Source organism: Pristiophorus japonicus, chromosome 1 (genome assembly GCF_044704955.1).
Source record: "Pristiophorus japonicus isolate sPriJap1 chromosome 1, sPriJap1.hap1, whole genome shotgun sequence".
Taxonomy (NCBI): Eukaryota; Metazoa; Chordata; class Chondrichthyes; family Pristiophoridae; genus Pristiophorus; species Pristiophorus japonicus.
The window spans coordinates 423916040-423939590 of NC_091977.1; the positions used below are offsets into that span (position 1 = coordinate 423916040).

At 44.7% G+C, this 23551-nt stretch overlaps 1 pseudogene; it reads right to left on the reverse strand.

Moving 5' to 3' along the window:
- Positions 1 to 927: 927 nt before the first annotated feature.
- On the reverse strand, positions 928 to 2037 carry LOC139259915 (ectonucleoside triphosphate diphosphohydrolase 6 pseudogene; annotated as a pseudogene).
- Between the last annotated feature and the right edge of the window lie 21514 nt (positions 2038 to 23551).

Genomic DNA, 23551 nt, shown 5'->3' on the forward strand with positions numbered 1-23551 from the left:
ATAGAAAATAGGTGCAGGAGTAGGCCATTCGGCCCTTCGAGCCTGCACCACCATTCGATAAGATCATGGCTGATCATTCCCTCAGTAATCCTTTCCTGCTTTCTCTCCATATCCCTTGATCCCCTTGAGCCCTGTGGCACCCGACTAGTCACTGTCTGCCATTCTGAAAAGGACCAATTTATCCCGACTCTCTGCTTCCTGTCTGCCAACCAGTTCTCTATCCACATCAATACATTACCCCCAATACCATGTGCTTTAATTTTGCATACCAATCTCTTGTGTGGGACCTTGTCAAAAGCCTTTTGAAAGTCCAAATACATCACATCCACTGGTTCTCCCTTGTCCACTCTAGTAGTTACATCCTCAAAAAAATTCTAGAAGATTTGTCAAGCAGGATTTCCCTTTCATAAATCTATCTTGACTTGGACCGATCCTGTCACTGCTTTGCAAATGCGCTGCTGTTTCATCTTTAATAATTGATTCCAACATTTTCCCCATGACTGATGTCAGGCTAACCAGTCTATAATTACCCGTTTTCTCTCTCCCTCCTTTTTTAAAAAGTTGTGCTACATTAGCTACCCTCCAGTCCATAGGAACTGATCCAGAGTCGATAGACTACTGGAAAATGACCACCAATGCATCCACTATTTCTAGGGCCACATCCTTATGTACTCTGAGATGCAGAATATAAGGCCCTGGGAATTTATCGGCCTTCAATCCCATCAATTTCTCTAACACAATTTCCTGACTAATATGGATTTCCTTCAGTTCCTCCTTCTCACTAGACCCTCTGTACCCTAGTATTTCCGGAAGGTTATTTGTGTCTTCCTTCGTGAAGACAGAACCAAAGTATTTGTTCAATTACAATTCACAAAGCCCAGACCCACACTTTGAGATCTCCCAATACCCCAAACAGGGAAAGCAACATTTTGTATGGCATTGAGTTCAACCCTGATCGAGTTGTTTGATAATGTAAACATTAGTCAGTTTTTCACATTAGTGTCCGTGAAGGGAGTCAATATGATGGAACGTAGCTCCCAGCATCCAACTGCTTTCCACATCATTGATCTTCCTGGCAAGCTTGAAAACGGCATCTTTCTGGAAACCAAGTTCTTGTAGCAGTAGAGTTATGTACACAAGATCCATGCAAAGAAACGGTTTATCTGTTGATTCAGATTCCATACTCTGACATACACGTTTGGCTGCTATTACATAATCCTCAACTTTTAAAGTGCCTCCTTTCTCTTCGTCAATAAGTCCAACATCAACTGCTCTGTCATAGTAGTAGGAGAATGCATAAAACGACACGTTCACCCTTCTTCAGGCTTATGCACTTTTTCTATCCTTGCATAACAGTAATCATAGAGGCGTTCTCCTGCTTTCTGTCCTTTAATGCTGCAAACAACTTCCGCGTGCTCCCATTCCGCTTTGTAGTCTGGTGATAAGCAGGAACTTACTAGCTCCTGTCCTTTCGCAAGTGGTCTGCCTTCCGTTCCTCCTAAAATTGCCAGTCTCGCCGACATCAAACCCAGCCCTAGATAACTGTGTGAGTAGAGTGTGTAAGTGCCATTGAACATCTGAATTAAGGTAATACAGTCAATAGGAGAGGTCTGGAGTGTCATCTCGCTATGTGGCAAAAATGTGATCTGGGTAGAACCACCTCGAAGATCAAGCATTCCTGCAGCATTGTGCTTTGACGCCTGTAAGCTATCTATTAAAAAGTTGACAGTAATCCATGCAGAAATACCTTCATCAGTTCCATCCATGATACTAACACAATCATCCGTCACTAGGAAAGGGCTCGATTGAAAGACTTCTTTTACCGTATCCAGCAAATGCTAGGCTTTGTCTCCTGGCAACAGACGCAAACCAGCAGTAGCTTTTAGTACTAAAGGTGTGCTTGCCCAAAGGTCACTTGGAACCGACTCTTTGGCAACGTCCAGCAGATCATGAATGCCTTTCGAGTTCAAATGGGGCTTGTCAGAATATGCCGACAATCCTGGCTTCAAGGCTTTGAAAGTTTCATGTGCAAGTTTAGGAGATGATCATGCCATGATCTTGTTGAATGGCGGAGCAGGCTCGAGGGGCTCGATGGCCTACTCCTGTTCCTAATTCTTATGTTCTTATGTTCTTATGTTCAATTGGTCTGCCATTTCTTTGTTCCCCATTATAAGTTCACCTGATTCTGACTGCAAGGGACCTAAATTTATCTTCACTAATCTTTTTCCCTTCACATATCTATCAAAGCTTTTGCAGTCAGTTTTTATGTTCCCAGCAAGCTTACTCTCATACTCTATTTTCCCCCTCCTAATTAAATCCTTTGTCCTCCTCTGCTGAATTCTAAATTTCTCCCAGCCCTCAGGTTTGCTGCTTTTTCTGGCAAATTTATATGTCTCTTCCTTGGATTTAACACTATCCTTAATTTCCCTTCTTAGCCACGGTTGAGCCACCTTCCCCGTTTAATTTTTACTCCAAACAGGGATGTACAATTGTTGAAGTTCATCCATGTGATCTTTAAATGTTTGCCATTGCCTAGCCACCATCAACCCTTTAAGTATCATTCGCCAGAGTATTCTATCCAGTTCATGTCACATATCATCGAAGTTACCTTTCCCTAAGTTCAGGATCCTAGCTTCTGAATTAACTGTGTCATTCTCCATCTTAATAAAGAATTCTACCAAATTATGGTCACTCTTTCCCAAGGGGCTTCGCCTCGCACAACAAGATTGCTAATTAGTCCTTTCTCATTTCACATCACCCAGTCTAGGATGGCCAGCCCTCTAGTTGGTTCCTCGACATATTGGTCTGGAAAACCATCCCTAATACACTCCAGGAAATCCTCCTCCACTGTATTATTACCAATTTGGTTAGCCCAATCTATATGTAGATTAAAGTCACCTATGATAACTGCTGTACCCTTATTGCATGCATCCTTAATTTCTTGTTTGATGCTGTCCCCAACCTCACTACTACTGTTTGGTGGTCTGTACACAACTCCCACTAGCGTTTTCTGCCCTTTGGTATTCCGCAGCTCTACCCATGCAGGTTCCACACCATCCAAGCTACTGTTCTTCCTTACTATTGCATTAATTTCCTCTTTAACCAGCAATGCTACCCCATCTCCTTTTCCTTTCTGTCGATCCTTCCTGAATGTTGAATACCCCTGGATGTTGAGTTCCCAGCCTTGGTCACCCTGGAGCCATGTCTCCGTAATCCCAATTATATTTGTTAATAGCTGCCTGTGCAGTTAATGCGTCCACCTTATTACGAATACTCCTCGCATTGAGGCACAGAGCCTTCAGGGTTGTCTTTTTAACACACTTTGCCCCTTTAGAATTTTGCTGTAAGGTGAACTTCTTGATTTTTGCCTTGGGTTTCTCTGCCCTCCACTGTTACTTTTCTTCTTTCTATCTTTTGCTTCTGCCCCCATTCTACTTCCCTCTCTCTCCCTGCCATATTAGTGTAACCCCTCCCCAACAGCACTAACAAACACTCCCCCGAGGACATTGGTTCCGGTCCTGCCCAGGTGCAGACCATCCGGTTTGTACTGGTCCCACCTCCCCCAGAACCAGCTCCAATGTCCCAGGAATTTGAAACCCTCCCCCTTACACCATTCCTCAAGCCACATATTCATCTGAGCTATCCTGCGATTCCTGCTCTGACTAGCATATGGCACTGGTAGCAATCCTGAGATTACTACCTTTGAGGTCCTACTTTTTAATTTAACTCCTAGCTCCCTAAATTCAGCTTGTAGGACCTCATCCCATTTTTAACCTACATCTTTGGTACCTATATGCAACCACAACAACTGGCTGTTCACCCTCCAAAATGTCCTGCAGCCACTCCGAGACATCCTTGACCCTTGCACCAGAGAGGCAACATACCATCCTGGAGTCTCAATTGCTGCCACAGAAAAATCTATCTATTCCTCTTACACTAGAATCCCCTACCACTATAGCTCTCCCACACTTTTTCCTGCCCTCCTGTGCAGCAGAGCCACCCATGGTGCCATCAACTTGGCTGCTGCTGCCCTCTCCTGATGAGTCATCCCCCCCAACAGCTCCCAAGGCGGTGTATCTGTTTTGGAGGGAGATGACTGCAGGGGACCCCTGCACTACCTTCTTTCCACTGCTCTTCCTGATGGTCACCCATTCCCTATCTACCTGAGTAATCTTTAGCTGCGGTGTGACCAACTCACTAAACATGCTATTCACGATATCCTCAGCATCGCAGATGCTCCAGAGTGAATCCATGCGCAGCTCCAGAGCCGCAATGCAGTCTGTCCGGTACTGCAGCAGGATACACTTCCCACACATGTAGTCATCAGGGACACTGGAAGCATCCCTAAGTTCCCACATAGCACAGGAGGAGCATGACATGAGTCTGGGCTCTTTTGACATGACTTAACCGTTAAATTAACTTAATTTGGCAACACTGCCAAAGGTTACCTACTGATATCGGAAAAGAAAAAGAAGAAAAGCTACTCACCAATCACCAGCCAATCACTTACCCCCTTGGTTATGATGTCACCCTTTGATTTCTTTTTGCTTCTTTTTTACCTTCTCTCCCTGCACCAGCTGCACCAGTTGGCCTCCTCGACGACTCAACACTGCCCTCCGACTGTTGGGCCTTTATAGGCCTCCCCGGACTCCCGCGCCGCCTCATCAACAACTCACCGCTGCCCTCCGACTGTTGGGCCTTTATAGGCCTCCCCAGATTCCCGTGCCGCCTCCTCGACGACTCAGCGCTGCCCTCCGACTGTTGGGCCTTTATAGGCATCCCCGGACTCCCGTGCCACCTCCTCAATGACTCACCACTGCCCTCCGACTGTTGGGGCTTTATAGGCATCTCCGGACTCCCGCGCCACCTCCTTGACGACTCACCGCTGCTCCTCCAACTGTTTGGTTATAAATTGTGCAAATCCTTGGTATGCAAAACAGCAGGAGAAAAATACAGAGAATGCGGAGTCAGGGGAAAATATCAGAATGGTTAGCTAGCTGGCTTCAAGACAGAAAGCAGAGATAGGGGTAAAGGGTAGCTATTCATGGTGGCAGAAGGTGGAAAGTGGGGGCCCCCAAGGATCAGTGCCGGGACCACTGTTGTTCACAATTTATATTAACGATTTAGACTTTGGAATCAAAAACATAATTTCTAAATTTGCGGATGACACAAAATTGGCGGCAGGTAGTCACTACTGAGGAGGCCTGCAACAAATTACAGGAGAACATAAGAACATAAGAAATGGGAGCAAGAGTAGGCCATTTGGCCCCTCGAGCCTGCTCTTCCATTTAATACGATCTTATTTAAATCTGATCTTGGGCTCGACTCCATTTCCCGCCTTCTCCCCTTAACCCTTCACTCCCTTATCGTTCAAAAATCTGACATTAATAAACTTACAGAATGGGCATATGAAATAAAAACAGAAAATGCTGGAAATACTCAGCAGGTCAGGCAGCATCTGTGGCGAGGGAAAGTGAGTTAATGTTTCAGATCAATGACCCTTCATTCGAACTGGAAAAAGTTGCATATGTAAAAGTATGGGCATATAATTGGCAAATTAATTTCAACACAGATAAATGTGAGGTATTATATTTTGGTAGGAAGAATAAGAAGGCCACTTATTACTTGGAGGGTGCGAGTCTGGCTGGGGTAGAGGAGCAAAAGGGTCATGGAGTACAAATACACAAATCACTATAAGTAACGACACAGGTTAACAAGGACATAAAAAAAACAAACCAGGCACTAGGGTTTATTTGTAGAGGTATAGAATTGAAAAGTACTGAAGTTATGCTAAACTTGTATTGAACTGAGTACAGTTCTGGTCGCCATATTATAAAAAGGATATAGAGGCACTGGAGAGCATGCAGAGAAGATTAACAAGGATGATACCAGAAATGCGAGGGTTTTCCTATCAGGAAAGTATGAACAGGCTGGGTCTCCTCTTGATAGAAGGCGGTTGACGGGTGACATAATAGAGGTCTTTAAAATTATGAAAGGTTTTGATGGAGTAAGTATAGAGAGAGCTTTTCCACTTGTGGGGAAGTGCATAACTAGAGGCCATCAATATAAGATAGTCACCAAGAAATCAAATATAGAATTAAAAAAAAACTTATTTACCCAAAGAGAGGTGAGAATGTGGAACTCGCTACCACAAGAAGTGGTTGAAGCGAATGATCAAGCATATGAGGGAGAAGGGAATAGAGGGTTGCACTGATAGAGTTAGATGAGCAAAAGATGGGAGGAGGCTCGAGTGGAGCATAAACGCCGGCATGGACTGGTTGGGCTGAATGGCCTGTTTCTGTGCCATATATCCTATGTAATCCTATGTAATGTAAAATAAATTTCACTTGAGGACACCACACCATCAGAATCCCTGTTGAAAGTCAAAGCAATGCAAACAAATCTTTAACTGCAACATCCATTTTGTTTAGTTTTTTAAATATTTTAATTTAAATTGTGGGTTGTAATGTCCTCACAGAACCCAAAATTCATGCATTAACGTGCTGAATTCAATTTAGATTAACAGTAAAACAACTTATGTGATATTTGGCAATCTTACACATTCAGGGTCTATGGGCTCAATTTCGGCCGAGGACGCACCGGGAAAAAATGTTGCAACTTTGACCGCTTTCTGGCCTCTTCACTGCAGTCATGCAGCGTAGCCAGTCAACCCGGGGGGTGGGGGGAGGGGGTGTGGAGCCTGCGTTCTGCACTGGGAAAAGTGCCGGGACGTCTGCACATGCGCAGTGGAGAATGGTGATGCGCAGTACCGCTGCGAGTTGGCAATTGGCCATTAAAGAGCCGCTTGTGACTTCGCGACTGAGGTAGACTATCTTGCTTTCTTGTTATTCATCAATTCACTCAGGGGTTACTTCTTTCAAGTAATTCATCCAACAGAAGGTACTAGACTTTCTGTTTTCACTCTTTTCTCAGAGCACGAATAGTTCAGAATTCTGGTCAATATGCACTTTTCATAAACTACACCATGCAAAACGAGAAGTGTCTGAAATACAGTGATTGTGAGATAAAGGCCCCGATATTTACGGGGAGGAGGAGAGGGAACTCATATGTTCGCATTCGGATATAGCTCGGTAACGGAAATGAAAAGCCACTTCTATTTTTACTGTATCAAAGTTCCCTGTTGATTTGTTCAACTGTGTTTTCTGCTGTTATCTAGAATTGCAGCCTCTCCCTCTCTGTGGTCCCCGATGTTGACCAACTCACTCCCTCTCCCACACCCCGCCCCAGCCTCTCCGTTGAATCCCGATGCTGGCCAGTTCACTCGCTCCACCGTCCCCCCTCCCCCAGCCCCAGCCGAATGGCCTCCCGGTGAATTTTCCCGCCCCAGCTCAGGCCGAGCGGCCTCCCGCACCGGTGCCTGCTGCCTTCCCGGGCTGAGTGCAGGAAGGTGAACTGCAGTTTGAAGATAAAGATAGGACTTCAATTTTTTATTTCTTATAGAATTGTAAGTAGTTTTTGTTTGCAAACATTGCTAAGGGTAAGGCTTGATTGGTTTAGGTCCAGGTCCTCTCCGCTTCCCGCCCCTAGCCCAGGCCGAATGGCCTCCGATGTGCCTACCTGCACCGATTTCTTTGGGCTAGACTTTCCACTTCACATCGCCCATCTAAGGCCCATCTATGGCCCCAAACGGACCTCTATCGCCCATTTTGAGCAAAAAGCGGAAACTAGGCCCAAAATATCACTGGAAAAATAGGCCCCCAAGTTTCCACTTTGATCGCTGAGATGATTGCCCAAATGATCGCCCACACAAGGCCCATCCCAAGTTTCAGCACTTAGCATGCACTTCGCTGGGCTGATGCAAGGCCAAAAGAGTGTTCAAAAATAGTTGCTTTTTCAGGGCCTTAGAGAGGGAAATGAGCATGACGGATGCCATTTTTAGCCTCTGAGGAAGGGTGGAGAATTGTTCTGAGTTATTTAGAGAGTAAAATTGAAGCCAATTGTACTCAGAAATTTAGGACAGGGAATATAAATAGGCATTATCACATTATCTATGCTAAATAGATCTCATGATATATCGAAATTATTTAATAAACAGTTTTTACACACTGAAGTTATGTAATGATATTCCGTGGTGAAACAGAATAAACAAACAAATCTGCATGAAGAACTGTATATTGTAAAACTTATGTAAATAATAGAGAAGGTACAAAAGTTGTAGAAAGTTTTTTTTTTTATTAACAAAAATAATTGTTTTTTAAGAACTAATGAACAACACCCTCCCTCTAACCCCCCACCCCCTGCACCTACCCACCCTTCCCTCAAAATCCCCAAAACGTGGCCACTTAAGTAATCATAACAAGTGACTATTTCAGTCATGATAACAAGTGACCATTTCAGTGATGATAACAAGTGACCATTTCAGTCATGCTAACAAGTGACCATTTCAGTGATGATAACAAGTGACCATTTCAGTCATGCTAACAAGTGACCATTTTAGTGATGATAACAAGCGACCATTTCAGTCATGCTAATAAGTGACCATTTCAGTCGTGACAAGTGACCATTTAAGTCATGCTAACAAGTTACCATTTCAGTAACGATAACAAGTGACCATTTCAGAAAGAATGGAAAGTGAACAGTTAAGTACTGATAACAAGTGAACAAGTGAACATTTAACTATTGAATACAATTGGCCAATTTAGTAACAATAATGATAAAAATAACATTAACAAGTGTATAATAAATTGATAACAGCAAGTGAACATTTTAAAACGAGTGAACTATAGAGAAGGACTCCCTCCTCCCTACCTGTGGCCACGTTTCCCTCCAGATCATGTCCCACCCCGTATTCGCACCCCACCCGCCCATTTTGTTCTACGCAGACCGACACCAAGACGTCGTGCAGAGAGGGATGTCAAGACTTCCTGCCGTGGTGGAGGTGACGGAGAGGAAGCAGAAGCCTGAGGCTCTACTTCCGAGAACGGAGGAACTGTGCCCTCCGTACTCACTTGCGTGCTCGGGGTCTCACTGCGAGAAGACAAGACACCTTGGGGTGCAACGCCATGTCCAGCCAGCAACGCATGCCATAGGGCATTGGTTGCGGCTGTCTGCTGCCGAATAGCCTCCAAGGTCTCCCTTGCAGTCAGTGACTGCTCAGAAGACCAGTTCGAGAAGTTCTGGCAGAACTCGCTCCAGGATGCTGGAAACTGGCTCCAGTTCACAGAGAACTGGTTCCAGTTCGCAGAGAATCCCTCGAACCCCTGGATAAGGTCGCGACCAATCGCGACCGTCTCCCTGCACTGGGAAATCAAGCTCTCTGTCTGGCCCTCCAAGGCAGGCGATGGCTCGCCACGCTGACCAGACCTCCGTGGGGTCGGCGTTTGCAATATGACGCGCCTTGGCGTCGCCACCTGCACAGCGCTTGGTCCCGGTGCTTCTTCCATCTCAACCGAGTTGGCCGCAGGTTGTTCCCCCCCGCAAAAAAATCTCTTCTTCTTCCGTCTCCTCCTCCTCCTCCTGCTGAAGCACAGCAGCAGAGTCTGCAGTGGCTCCTCTTCTTCTTCAGCCTCCTGCGATGTTGGAGACGGTTCGGTGGTAGTGGACTGCACTGACTCGACGACCACTTGACCTTTAATTTGATAAACAACGATTAACTATTCAAATCATTGCATTACAATTTTTCTCGAACTCAAAACATTGCAATGCTTTCCATTACCCCATATGCACAGGTGATCACAAGGTTTAACATGACCTAACATGACCTCATTCGAACATCACCATTATATATCAGATTATATTATAATTGCATAACATTACATTGTAATTGCATAACATTGCATAACATCAAATTACATTTTAATTGCATAACATTACATGCGTAACTACGATATTTTCAATATTTACTAATGATTCACACATTGCAAAATGTACATTTCTCATTACTCACATGTCTCAAGGGTGGATTCGGCCACACCACGGGATGTGACCGAACGGCTTTCTGGCCCAACCAAAGCCACCACGAGCTCCTCGTAAGCACTTAAACTGTGCATCATGGCAGAGCCCCAGCCTGTCCTGTTTTGCTCACGATTATTGATCGAGATCTTCTTCTGTAAATGATACGATAACATTGCACGGCATAAGCAAATGGATCAGACAATTTAAGACATTGAAGACATTTAAGACTGACAGATTGAAATGTTCTATTACAAATTAGCATTACGTTGCATATTTCACACTACAAATTTAACTTTATGCTGGGTTGCATAAATTTATTCATAATTTAGTTATGTTTAAATGTAACCTAATAACATTGCAGATTCTAGTTACTATTTAGATCATTAAATAATACATAAATATAAATTTCAACTTACTCTCGCAGCTGCCAGTAGGCTGTTCCAACGCTTGCGGTACTGGTCCGGTGTCCGGGCTTCATTAGATGCCGACGTGACCATGTCGGCAATCTCTGCCCAAATCCTCCGATATGCATGGGATGGAGGTTTTCCATGCCCACCCATGTCATATCCTCACACCTGGTGCTGACAACATTCACCAGGGCCTCATTGGTCTCCTCGCTGAAAGGCTTGGCCTGACTCCTTTTAAATGATGCCTCCATTGTCGATTAATATGAGATTATTCAGAACACAAAATGCTTTCGCCTCTCTCTCTCTCTCCCCAACCCTCACAGAGCTTCTGAGCATGTCTGATGACCCCTGACCTCCGAAAACATGGGAAGGAGCATCAACCTGAAAAAAAAAATCAACCTGCTCATACGCAGTAATGTGTTGCTAGGGAAGCTTTTTTTTTCATTCACTTCCATTTTCTTTGGGCAATCGTGAAATCACATCGCCCATTTGACATCGCTAGGGTAAGGCCGAGTGGAAAATCGCAAAAAAAAAAGGGCCTGGAGCCAGCGATCAGCATGGGCGATAGGTCCTGCATCGTTGGAACAAGGCCCATTTTTTCCGGCCGTAGCCTGAAAGTGGAAAGTCTAGCCCTTTAACTCTCCGTAAAGGTTTTCTCAAGGGGCCACATACGCTGTCCTTAGTAGAAATGGAGTAACTATTAGTAGGCCAAAGTTGTCTAAATGGGCAGAACTGGCGTAGGTGGCTGGCAATGCCCCTTTTTGAGAAAAAAAACTAACCTAAAAAAACGTAACTAAGTGAGTTACGCTGGTGCAAATTGATTGGGGAAACTGGGGATTTTTAAGTTACGTCAGAAAAAGCAGCCTACTGCAAAAAAAATGGAGCAACTCCTGGACAAAATTGAGTCCAATATTTCTGATATTATCAATCTTTGACCAAAAATTTCAAACTCAACAGAAATAGGCAGAACCAAACAAGAATTTGGAAATTGTGGCACATTTTCCGCAGCAAAAGTTCAGCATTGGCACCATTTTCCTGGAAAAATCATATTGTCACTTCCTTTTCAGTCACTTAGTTGGGAAGTTTTATGATTAAATAACAACAGTGCGTTAGCTAAAAGAGAGTTAAATTGAATATGACCCGAAAAACGGCATGGGGATCACTGTGCTTGATTAACCCATGCCTGGCCACTGTGTTGCAGTCAGTATGTTAATTTTGTGCTGCCTGCTGTTTTACATGATTGCTGCGTGCAGCCTGTGCTACCTGCGCTGTTTGTTGGCTGCACACATCAGCAGGTGATATCATGAGTGGCTAGTGCTACTTAAAGGCAGCACGCACCTCTTAATGGGGAGGTATATTGTGGCTGTAAGAAGTGGTGGAAGTCCTTTGTGAACTGAATCGGTGTTGTGAAAGATTGAAGAATGACTGAACGCGTGAGGGAGAATGCACCAAGGTTTTCCGATAATGAACTGAAGGCCTTGGTTGAAGAGGTGGAAACGAGGGGAAATGTTCCTCCAGACACACACTCGGGACAGTGGCTGCACGCAACAATCACGCAGCTATTTGCCGATTTCAGGCCCAGCGAATGTACTTCAAACTTTTACGCCTTGTAAAAGCAGGCGCATACCTTACTTTTACCAGCATAAGCATTTTAAAACATATAAAAATTAAATTTAAGAACATATTTATATTAAAAATATTAAGGTAAGTTTATTTTTAACACTATTAAAACACATTAAATAATTCCACAAAATATTTTTTTTTCTAAAGCATTTAATTTCAATTGATTTTAAATATGTGAGGTGTTTTATTTATTTATTATGCTGTGTTTTGGTGTATTAGGGTTTTTTCCTCATTGATAGTAATGGGAACTCATACAAACGGAGTTTCCATTTTTATCAATGAGAATACTGCACAGTGATTGGTAGTCCATGCCCACGTGAGTCCAGTATGTACGTACATACATGAAAGACATCTTCCCATGCGCTGCACAGCGAATCTAGGCCTCCGACTGGGATCTTATGTTCCTCTGGGACAACCAGGCACTTTCGTAGATTTTTTTCGGGTCAGAGGTATTATGTTCAGAATAACTCCACAAGAATGTGTTGTAAGCTCAAACCATTGTGACCTTGGTCTCTTTAATGTAACTCCAAAGTGAGGAAGCAACGTGGTGGATTGCCTTTTATACCTGATTGCCCAGAGTACATAGGTGACCCTTAGGTCTCCCACAGGTGTGCCCATTGGTGCCAAATCTTGCACTTTGGTGAGGTTTGCATACATAACAGGAGGCATTCATACAAATGAAGCCTCTGACTCCAATTTTACCCCCTGTATTTGCCTCCACTGAAATCTGATATTGTTATTTCAAGCTTTTGTGCTCTAAAACAGAATACCTGCAAAAGTTAGCTCCATGGGAGGAAAAGAAAATGAAGTGTGATGTCACAGCCAAGAGGATAAATGATTTGCTGGTTGATTGGTGAGTAGTTTTTCTTTTTTCTTTTCTTATCAGTAAGAAACCTATGGCTTTGTTACAAATTAGGGTATTTTAAGGGTTAAGTCATGGCAGGAGAGCCAGACCCATGGCATGCTCCTCCTGTGCCATGTGGGAAATCAGGGACACTTCCAGTGTCCCTGACGACTAAATGTGCAGGAAGTGTATCCAGCTGCAGCTCTGGTTAGACCACGTGATGGCACTGGAGCTGTGGCTGGATTCACTCTGGAGCATGCGCGATGCTAAGAATGTCGTGGATAGCATGTTCAGTGAGTTCACACCGCAGGTAAAGGTTACAGAGGCAGATAGGGAACGGGTGACCATCAGGCAGAGCAGGAGTAGGAAGGCAGTGCAGGAGTCCCCTGTGGTCATCTCTCTCCAAAACAGATATACCGCTTTGGATATTTTGGGGGGAGATGGCTCACTAGTGGAAGGCAGCAGCAGCCAAGTTCATGGCACCGTGGGTGGCTCTGCTGCACAGGAGGGCAGGAAAAAGAGTGGGAGAGCTATAATGGTTGGGGATTCTATTGTAAGGGGGACAGATAGGCGTTTCTGCGGTCGCAACTGAGACTCCCAGGATGGTATGTTGCCTCCCTGGTGCAAGGGTCAAGGATCTTTCAGAGCGGCTGCAGGGCATTCTGGAGGGGGAGGGCGAACAGCCAGTTGTCGTGGTGCATATAGGTACCAACGATATAGGTAAAAAGCGGGATGAGGTCCTACAAGCTGAACATAGGGAGGTAGGAGCTAAATTAAAAAGTAGGACCTCAAAGGTAGTAATCTCAGGATTGCTACCAGTGCCACGAGCTAGTCAGAGTAGAAATATGGAAAGCTAAGATGAATACGTGGCTTGAGGAGTGGTGCAAGAGGGAGGGATTCAAATTCCTGGGACATTCGAACCGGTTCTAGGGCAGGTGGGACCAGTACAAACCAGATGGTCTGCACCTGGGCAGGACCAGAACCAATGTCCAAGGGGGAGTGTTTGCTAGTGCTGTTGGGGAGGGGGTAAACTAATATGGCAGGGGGATGGGAACCTATGCAGGGAGACAGAGGGAAATAAAATGGGGGCAGAAGCAAAAGATAGAAAGGAGAATAGTAAAATTGGAGGGCAGAGAAACCCAAGGCAAAAATAAAAAGGACCACATTATAGCAAAATTCTAAAGGGACAAAGAGTGTTAAAAAGACAACCCTGAAGGCTCTGTGCCTCAATGCGAGGAGTATTCGTAATAAAGTGGATGAACTAACTGCGCAGGCAGTTATTAACGATTATGATATAATTGGGATTACGGAGACATGGCTCCAGGGTGACCAAGGCTGGGAACTCAACATCCAGGGATATCCAAACATTCAGGACGGATTAGACAGAAAGGAAAAGGAGGTGCGGTAGCGATGCTGGTTAAAGAGGAAATTAACGCAATAGTAAGGAAGGACATTAGCTTGGATGATGTGGAATCTGTATGGGTAGAGCTGCGGAATACCAAAGGGCAGAAAACGCTAGTGGGAGTTGTGTACAGACCACCAAACAGTAGTAGTGAGGTTGGGGACAGCATCAGAAAAGAAATGAGAGATGCATGCAATAAAGGTACAGCAGTTATCATGGGCAACTTTAATCTATATATAGACTGGACTAATCAAGCTGGTAGCAATGCGGTGGAGGAGGAGTTTCTGGAGTCCATTAGGGATGGCTTTCTAGACGAATATGTCGAGGAACCAACTAGAGAGCTGGCTATCCTAGACTGTGTGTTGTGTAATGAGAGAGGACTAATTAGCAATCTTGTTTTGCGAAGCCTCCTGGGGAAGAGTGACCGTATTATGGTAGAATTCTTTATTAAGGTGGAGAGTGACAGTGTTAATTCAGAGACTAGGGTCCTGAACTTAAGGAAAGGTAACTTCAATGGTATGAGACATGAATTGGCTAGCATAGACTGGCAAATGATACTTAAAGGGTTGACGGTGGATAGGCAATGGCAGACATTTATCGATTACATGGATGAATTTCAACAATTGTACATCCCTGTCTGGAGTAAAAATAAAACGGGGAAGGTAGCTCAACCGTGGCTAACAAGGGAAATTAGGGATAGTATTAAATCCAAGGAAAAGGCATATAAATTGGCCAGAAAAAGCAGCAAACCTGAGGATTGGGAGAAATTTCGAATTCAGCAGAGGAGTTCAAAGGATTTAATTAGGAGGGGGAAAATAGAGTATGAGATGAAGCTTGCAGGGAAACATAAAAACTGACTGCAAAAACTTTTATAGCTATGTGAAGAGAAAAAGATTAGTGAAGACCAACGTAGGTCCCTTGCAGTCAGAATCAGATGAATTTATAATGGGGAACAAAGAAATGGCAGACCAATTGAACAAATACTTTGAATCTGTCTTCACTAAGGAAGACACAAATAACCTTCAGGAAATATTAGCGGTTCGAGGGTCTTGCAAAAAGGAGGAACTGAAGGAAATCCTTCTTAGTCAAGAAATTGTGTTCGGGAAGTTGATGGGATTGAGGGCCGATAAATCCCCATGGCCTGATAGGCTGCATCCCAGAGTACTTAAGGAAGAGGCCCTACAAATAGTGGATGCATTAGTGATTATTTTCCAATATTCTATTGATTCTGGATCAGTTCCTATGGACTGGAGGGTAGCTAATGTAACACCACTTTTTAAAAAAGGAGGGAGAGAGAAAACAGGGAATTATAGACCGGTTAGCCTGACATTGGTGGTGGGCAAAATGTTGGAATCAATTATTAAAGATGAAATAGCAGTGCATTTGGAAAACAGTCACAGGATCGGTCCAAGTCAGCATGGATTTATGAAAGGCAATCATGCTTGACAAATCTTCTAGAATTTTTTGAGGATGTAACTAGTAGAGTGGACAAGGGACATCCAATAGATGTGGTGTATCTGGACTTTCAAAAGGCTTTTGACAAGGTCCCACACAAGAGATTAGTGTGCAAAATTAAATCACATGGTATTGGGGGTAAAGTATTGACGTGGATAGAGAACTGGTTAGCAGGCAGGAAGCAGAGAGTCGGAATAAACGGGTCCTTTTCAGAATGGCAGGCAGTGACCAGTGGGGTGCCGCAGGGTTCAGTGCAATATACATCAATGATTTAGATAAAGGAATTGAATGTAATATCTCCAAGTTTGCAGATGACACTAAGCTGGCTATGCGGAGGATGCTAAGAGGCTGCAGGGTGACTTGGTCACGTTAGGTGAGTGGGAAAATGCATAGCAGATGCAGTATAATGTGGATAAATGTGAGGTTATCCACTTTGGTGGTAAAAACAGGAAGACAGAATATTATCTGAATGGTGACAGATTAGGAAAAGGGGAGGTGCAACGAGACCTGGGTGTCATGGTACATCAGTCATTGAAAGCTGGCATGCAGGTACAGCAGGCGGTGAAGAAGGCAAATGGCATGTTGGACTTCATAGCTAGAGGATTTGAGTATAGGAGCAAGGAGGTCTTACTGTAGTTGTACAGAGCCTTTGTGAGGCCACACCAGGAATGTTGTGTTTAGTTTTGGTCTCCTAATCTGATGAAGGACATTCTTGCTATTGAGGGAGTAGAGCGAAGGTTCACCAGACTGATTCCCGGGATGGCAGGACTGACATATGAGGAGAGACTGAAGCAACTGGGCTTGTATCCACTGGAGTTTAGAAGAATGAAAGGGGATCTCAAAGAAACATATAAAATTCTGATGGAATTGGACATGTTAGAGGCAGGAAGAATGTTCCCTTTGCTGGGGAGTTCCAGAACCAGGGGTCACAATCTAAGAATAAGGGTTAAGCCATTTAGGACCCAGATGAGGAGAAACCTTTTCACTCAGAGAGTGGTTTACCTGTGGAATTCCCTACCGCAGTTGTTGAGGCCAGTTTTTTTAGATATATTCAAAATGGCCAAAGGGATCAAGGAGTACGGAGAGAAAGCAGGAAAGGGGTACTGCGGTTGAATGTTCAGCCATGATCTTATTGAATGGCGGTGCAGGCTCGAAGGGCCGAATGGCCTGCTCCTGCACCTAATTTCTAAGTTTCTATGTTTTTATAGCCCCTGCAGTTTGTGCGTTCACGTTCCACTCCAGAGATTTGAATATAAAATCTAGGCTGACAATTCAGTGCAGTACTGAGAGTGCTGCACTGTTGGAGGTGCCATCTTTCAGATGAAACTTTTAACCAGGCTCTTTCAGCTGGACATAAAGCATCCCTTAGCACTATTTCAAAGAAGAGCAGGGCGTTATCCCCAGTGTCCTGGCCAATATTTATCCCTCAATCAACATCACTAAAACAGATTATCTGGTCACTATCACATTGCTGTTTGTGGGAGCTTGCTGCGTGCAAATTGGCTGCCTCGTTTCCTACATTACAATAGAGACTACACTCCAAAATTACTTCGTTAGGTGCATAGCGCTTTAGGACGTCCAGTGATCAGGAAAGGCACGATATAAATGCGCCATTTTTTCTTTCTTTTTTTTAGTTTTGGCCGGTTATGAAGAAAAAATGGTGCCTGTCTTGCTTCCTCCCACTTCTGACACAGCCCATGTTGAAAGCCACCTTGGTAAGGGCGATAGTACAGATCATGACATCAGTCAACATGTATCATTATTTGATGCATGACCTGTCATTTTCAATCTTGCCGCTTAATTCAACGCCCTCTCCTAAACACATACAGCTGAACGCACAAGGGAGCCCCCGCTCACCAGTGCTACTTAAAGCTTATTGCTATGCACTGGCTCTTACACAGTTTGTATGAGTACTGAGTTCCTGGAACATAAGAACATAATAAATAGGAACAAGTGTAGGCCATTTGGCCCCTCGAGCCTGCTCTGCCATTCAATAAAGATCATGTCTGATCTGATCATGGACTCAGCTCCATTTCCCTGCCCGCTCCCCATAACCCTTTACTCCCTTATCACTCAAAAATCTGTCCATCGCCGCCTTAAATATATTCAATGACCCATCCTCCACAGCTCTCTGGGGCAGAGAATGCCATAGATTTGCAACCTTCTGAGAGAAGAAATTTCTCCTGATCTCAGTTTTAAATGGGCAGCCCCTTATTCTAAGACAATGTTCCCTAGTATTAGTTTCCCCTATGAGCGGAAATATCCTCTCTGCACCCATCTTGTCGAGCCCCCTCATTATTTTATAAGTTTCTATAAGATCACCTCTCATTCTTCTGAACTCCAATGTGTATAGGCCCAATGTACTCAACCTATCCTCATAAGTCAACCCCCTCATCTCCGGAATCAACCTAATGAACCTTCTCTGAACAGCCTCAATGCAAGTATATCCTTCCTTAATTACGGAAGCCAAAACTGTACACAGTACTCCAGCTGTGACCTCACCAATACCCTGTACAGTTGTAGCAGGACTTCTCTGCTTTTATACTCTATCGCCCTTGCAATAAAGGCCAACATTACATTTGCCTTCCTGATTATTTGCTATGCCTTCATACTAACATTTTGTGTTTCATGCAAAAGGACTCCCAGGTCTCCGTGTACTGCAGCACATTGCAATTTTTCTCCATTTAAATAATAATTTGCTTTTCTATTATTTCTGACAAAGTGGATAACCTCACATTTTCCCACATTATACTCCATCTGCTAAATTTTTGCCCACTCACTTAGCCTGTCTATATCGCTTTGCAGATTTGTTGCGTCCTCCTCACAATTTGCTTTCCCACCCATCTTTGTATCAACAGCAAACTTGGCTACATTACACTCAATCCCTTAATCCAAGTCATTAATATAGTTTGTAAATATTTGAGGACCCAGCACCGGTCCGTGCGGCACCCCACTAGTCACTGTTTGCCAACCGGACTCTCTCTTTTATGTTTGTTAGCCAATCCTCTATCAATGCTAATATATTACTCCCAACGCCATTTGCTTTTAACGTGTGGAGTAACCTCTTATGTGGCACCTTATCGAATGCCTTCTGGAAATTCAAATACACGTCATCCACTGGTTCCCCCTTATCTACCCTGTTCGTTACAGCCTCAAAGAACTCCAGCAAATTTGTCAAACATGATTTCCCTTTCATATAACCATGCTGACTCTGCTTGATTGAATCATGCTTTTCCAAATGTCCCGCTACTGCTTCCTTAATAACGGACTCCAGCATTTTCCCAATGACAGATGTTAGGCTAACTGGACTATAGTTTTTTGCTTTTGGTCTGCCTCCTTTTTTAAATAGGGGTGTTACATTTGCGGTTTTCCAATCTACTGGGACCACCCCAGAATCCAGGGAATTTTGGTAGATTACAACCAATGCATCCACTATCTCTGCAGTGACTTCTCTTAAGACCCCAGAATGTAAACCATCAGGGCCAGAGGACTTGTCCGCCTTTAGACAAAACATTTGTTCAACCCCTCTGCCATTTCCCTGTTATCCATTATTAATTCCCCAGTCTCATCCTCCAGGGGACTAACATTTACTTTAGCCACTCTTTTCCTTTTTAAGTACCAGTAGAAACTCTTGCTATCTGTTGTTATATTTCATGCTAGTTTACTTTCATAAACAATTCTTCCCACTCTTAATCATTTTTTTAGTCATTCTCTGCTGGCTTTTAAAAATTTCCCAATCCTCTGGCCTCCCACTAGTCTTGGCCACATTGTGTGCCTTTGTTTTCAATTTGATACCATCCCTTATTTCCTTAGTTAGCCAGGGATGGCTATCCCTTCTCTTACAGTCTTTCCTTCTCATTGGGATATATTTTTGTTGCGATTTATGAAATATCTCCTTAAATGTCTGCCACTGTTCATCAACTATCCCATTCTTTAGTCTATTTTCCCAGTCTACTTTAGCCAACTCTGGCCTCATACCTTTGTAATCTCCTTTATTTAAGCTTATGACCCTGGTTTGAGAACCTAATTTCTCACCCTCCAACTGAATTTGAAATTCAACCATATTATGGTCACTCATTCCTAGAAGATCTTTTACTACGAGATCATTTATACAGTATCAGATCTAAGATAGTCTGCTCCCTCGTTGGTTCCACAACATATTGTTCAAGGAAACTATCCCAGATACACTTTATGAACTCCTCCTCAAGACTACCCTAGCCAATTTGCTTTGTCCAATCAATATGAAGGTTAAATTCACCCATGATTATTGCCGTTCCTTTATTACAATCCTCTATTAGTTCTTGATTTATATTTCATCGAATAGAGCAGCCAATGTTAGGGAGTCTATCAACTACACCCATCAGCTACTTTTCCCCTTTATTATTCCTTATCAACATCTTGATCCTCTGAGCCAATATCGTTTCTCACTAATGCACTGATCTCATCCTTTATTAACTGTGCTACCCCACCTCCTTTTCCTTTCTGTCTATCCTTCCGAATAGTCAAATACCCCTGAATATTTAGTTCCCAGTCCTGGTCACCTTGCAACCACGTCTCTGTAATGGCTATCTATTTGTGCCGTCAACTCATCTATTTTGTTACGAATGCTACGTGGAATTAGACAACTAGCTTTTAAATTGTTTTTTTTACTCTTTTTTCCTGCTTGTTTCCTCTGTCCTTCAAACTCACTTTCTACATTTTTGCTTTCTCATTCAAGCTTTACTCCCCTCACTACTGAATTTATTCTCAGGTTCCCATCCCCCTGCCAAGCTAGTTTAAACCCTCCCCAGCAGACCCCCCACCCCCCTCCGCGAGGATATTGGTCCTAGCTCTGTTGAGATTGGAAAAGTTGGTAAAGTGTGCATGGAGTGCTGCTATATGTTGGGAAGGTGTTGGCTTTTACTGGAAGGCCTCTGAGGGCACCACTTGCTCCCAGTCATGGATAATCTAGTTGCACTTTCCCTTGCACTACAGCGTGACAGGGAAATGACACAGAGGTAACAATAAGACAAGCTTCTCGCAGAGGGAGGACGAAGAGGAGGGATCTCAGCGGGAGGCCTTACCCAGCTGGGGTCTTCAGGGAACACTTCTCCTACCTGCAAATAAGTCAGGAACAAAATATTCGCTTCACCAAGGAGGTGGTCACAGAACTTGGAACCAGACCTCCAGCCTTAGAGCAGGGCGATGATGGCGTTGTCAGTGGCCCCCAAGGTGACCATGGCGCTGTATATTTTCACCAGTGTATCCTTCCAGGCTGGAACAGGCAACATAGCAAATATCTCGCAGTTCGCCATCCAGCGCTGCATCCGGGAGGTCACAAAGGACTTCATTGCCTTCTCTTTAAACAGAGAGAAGCAGGAGGAGAATGCAAATTGCTTTGCCAGAAGAGTGGGCTTCCCCATGGCGCAGGTCGTAGCTTTGCGGGCGTCGCATCTGAATGGTGAGATGATCCATAACCACAAAGGGTACCACTCACTTAAAGTGCAGTTGGTGTGTGACCATACCCAGCACATCATGCTGGTAAATGCCCGCCATCCTGGCAACAGTTATAATGCATTCATCCTGTGCCAGTGCAGTGTGTCAGCAATGTTCCAACCACCACGCTGAAACCGAGCGTGGCTGCTCGGTGACAAGGGCTATCCACTCTACAGCTCTCTGATGACTCCTTTTTGCAGCCCCGCCAATCATGGCCAGCACTCATATAATGACAGCCATGATGCCATGAGGAATGTAATCGAGCAGACCTTTGGTGTGCTGAATCAATGGATCCGCTACCTTGACCGGTTGGGAGCAAATCTTCAGTACTCACTGGAGTGGGTGTCCCAATTGATGGTGGTCTGTTGTCAGCTTGGCCATCATGGGGGCATAGCCCTTGCCATCACAGGTTCTGCGACCATCTCAGGTGGAGGAGGAGGAGAAGGGAAGAGGCAGCCTGCATATCCACGTTCCAGACGGACTGTCCATGAGCGCATCATCAGAGTCCGGTTCCCCTGAATGAAATCCCCGATCCCTGTTGCTCAACACTTCCGCACCTTACCATCCCTCTGTCTAAAACATCAAAATGGCCTCTTGGCCACAATGTTGAAATGAACGCCACCAGAAAGCAAACATTCCAAATCAAATTTATAAATCAATCAGTCCAATATTACATAACAAAGTCAGCCGACCACTCTTGTGCATTCCCATAGTGCCTATCTTCCGTGTGCCTGTCCTTCTGCTCCCCTGAAGTGCTCCCCCAGTGGCTGCAGCTTAGCTGATGGAAGGTTGCTGACTCTCAGCGGGGGAGATGACAGATGGCCTTGCAGGATGACCTCGAGCCGCTCTGAGCCTAGAAGGCCCGGCTTTAGACTGCATCACCTCAGCATGGGCAGCAGCAGTCTGGGTTGGCTGGCAATCAGGCAGCAGCAAGGGCACTGGTGGAGTGGCAGTAGGGGGGAGGATGAATTCTCTCATCCAGAGAGAGGACAGCAGGTCCATGCTCCACAGAGCCACTCCCACACCCCGGGGTGGTGCCTCAGAAATCCTCGTAATCTGGTGGAGCACAAATCGCTGAACTGCTGTGACACCTTCCAAGCCCCTTTCAACACTGTTAAATGCGGCCAGTCTGAGCTTGCAATGGCAGCAACCTGCATCTGCATGAGAGCAGTCTGATCTTGCATGGCAGAAGGCTGAACTTCCACTGCAGCACTCAGACATTGGGTCGCTTCTGCTTGTGCTGCAAGCCAAGCTGAGACATCGGCCAGCAGAATCTGCATCATGGTTGGGTTGAAAAGTGTGCTAATGGAATTGCCCATCACTGCCACCCTGGAAATCCTGGGCTCCAAGCTTTGTGCGAAGCCCTGTGCAAGGTTGGTGCCAGACATCTCCATACTCCTTGACAATGACAACAGGCTCATTGGCAGGCCTACCAGTGCATCAAGAATTTCTGTGTGCATGCCCATCACCCTTCCTCTATAGACCGCTCCATCAAAGCTGTCACCTGAGTCCTATGTAGCATAACAGGTGTGCAACCTCGGGGAGCTAGCACCTGCACTATCCTTTCCCCCTGCACTGGCTGCAGCCCACTCATGTCTGGTGACTCATCATGTGCAGATCCCATCTCTGTACTACCCTCTAAACCACGCGCAGTTTAAAAGAAATTTGGTCATGGGATGTGGGCATCGCTGGCAAGGCCAGTATTTATTGCCCATCCCGAACTGGCCATGAGAAGCTGATGGTGAGCTACCTTCTTGAACTGCTGTAGTCGTATGGTGAAGGTACACCCACAGTGCTGTTACGGAGGGAGTTCCAGCTTTTGACCCAGTGACGATGAAGGAACGGCAATATACTTCCAAGTAAGGATCGTGTACAACTTGGAGGGGAACTTGCAGGTGATAGTGTCTTGTGTGAGGTCACTGAACTTCTTTTGGCACTGCATCCATATCCTCGGGCTATCCGCTCCCACTACCTTTGCCCTTTCTCTGGCTTGTTGAGCCATTATTCAGTCACATTTGCCTCCTCAATCTTTTCCAGCAGTTGTTGAAGGCAGAATCTCCTCCTCATTAAGAACTGTAGGCTAGCTTTAATTGGTGCTAGCCTTGCATGAACTTGGGCCCCCTACTGAGCATTCATAGAAACATAGAAACATAGAAAATAGAAACATAGAAAATAGGTGCAGGAGCAGGCCATTCGGCCCTTCTAGCCTGCACTGCCATTCAATGAGTTCATGGCTGAACATTCAACTTCACTACCCCATTCCTGCTTTCTCACCATACCCTTCATCCCCCTAGTAGTAAGGACGATATTTAACTCCTTTTTGAATATATTTAGTGAATTGGCCTCAACAACTTTCTGTGGTAGAGAATTCCACAGGTTCACCACTCTCTGGGTGAAGAAGTTTCTCCTCATCTCAGTCCTAAATGGCTT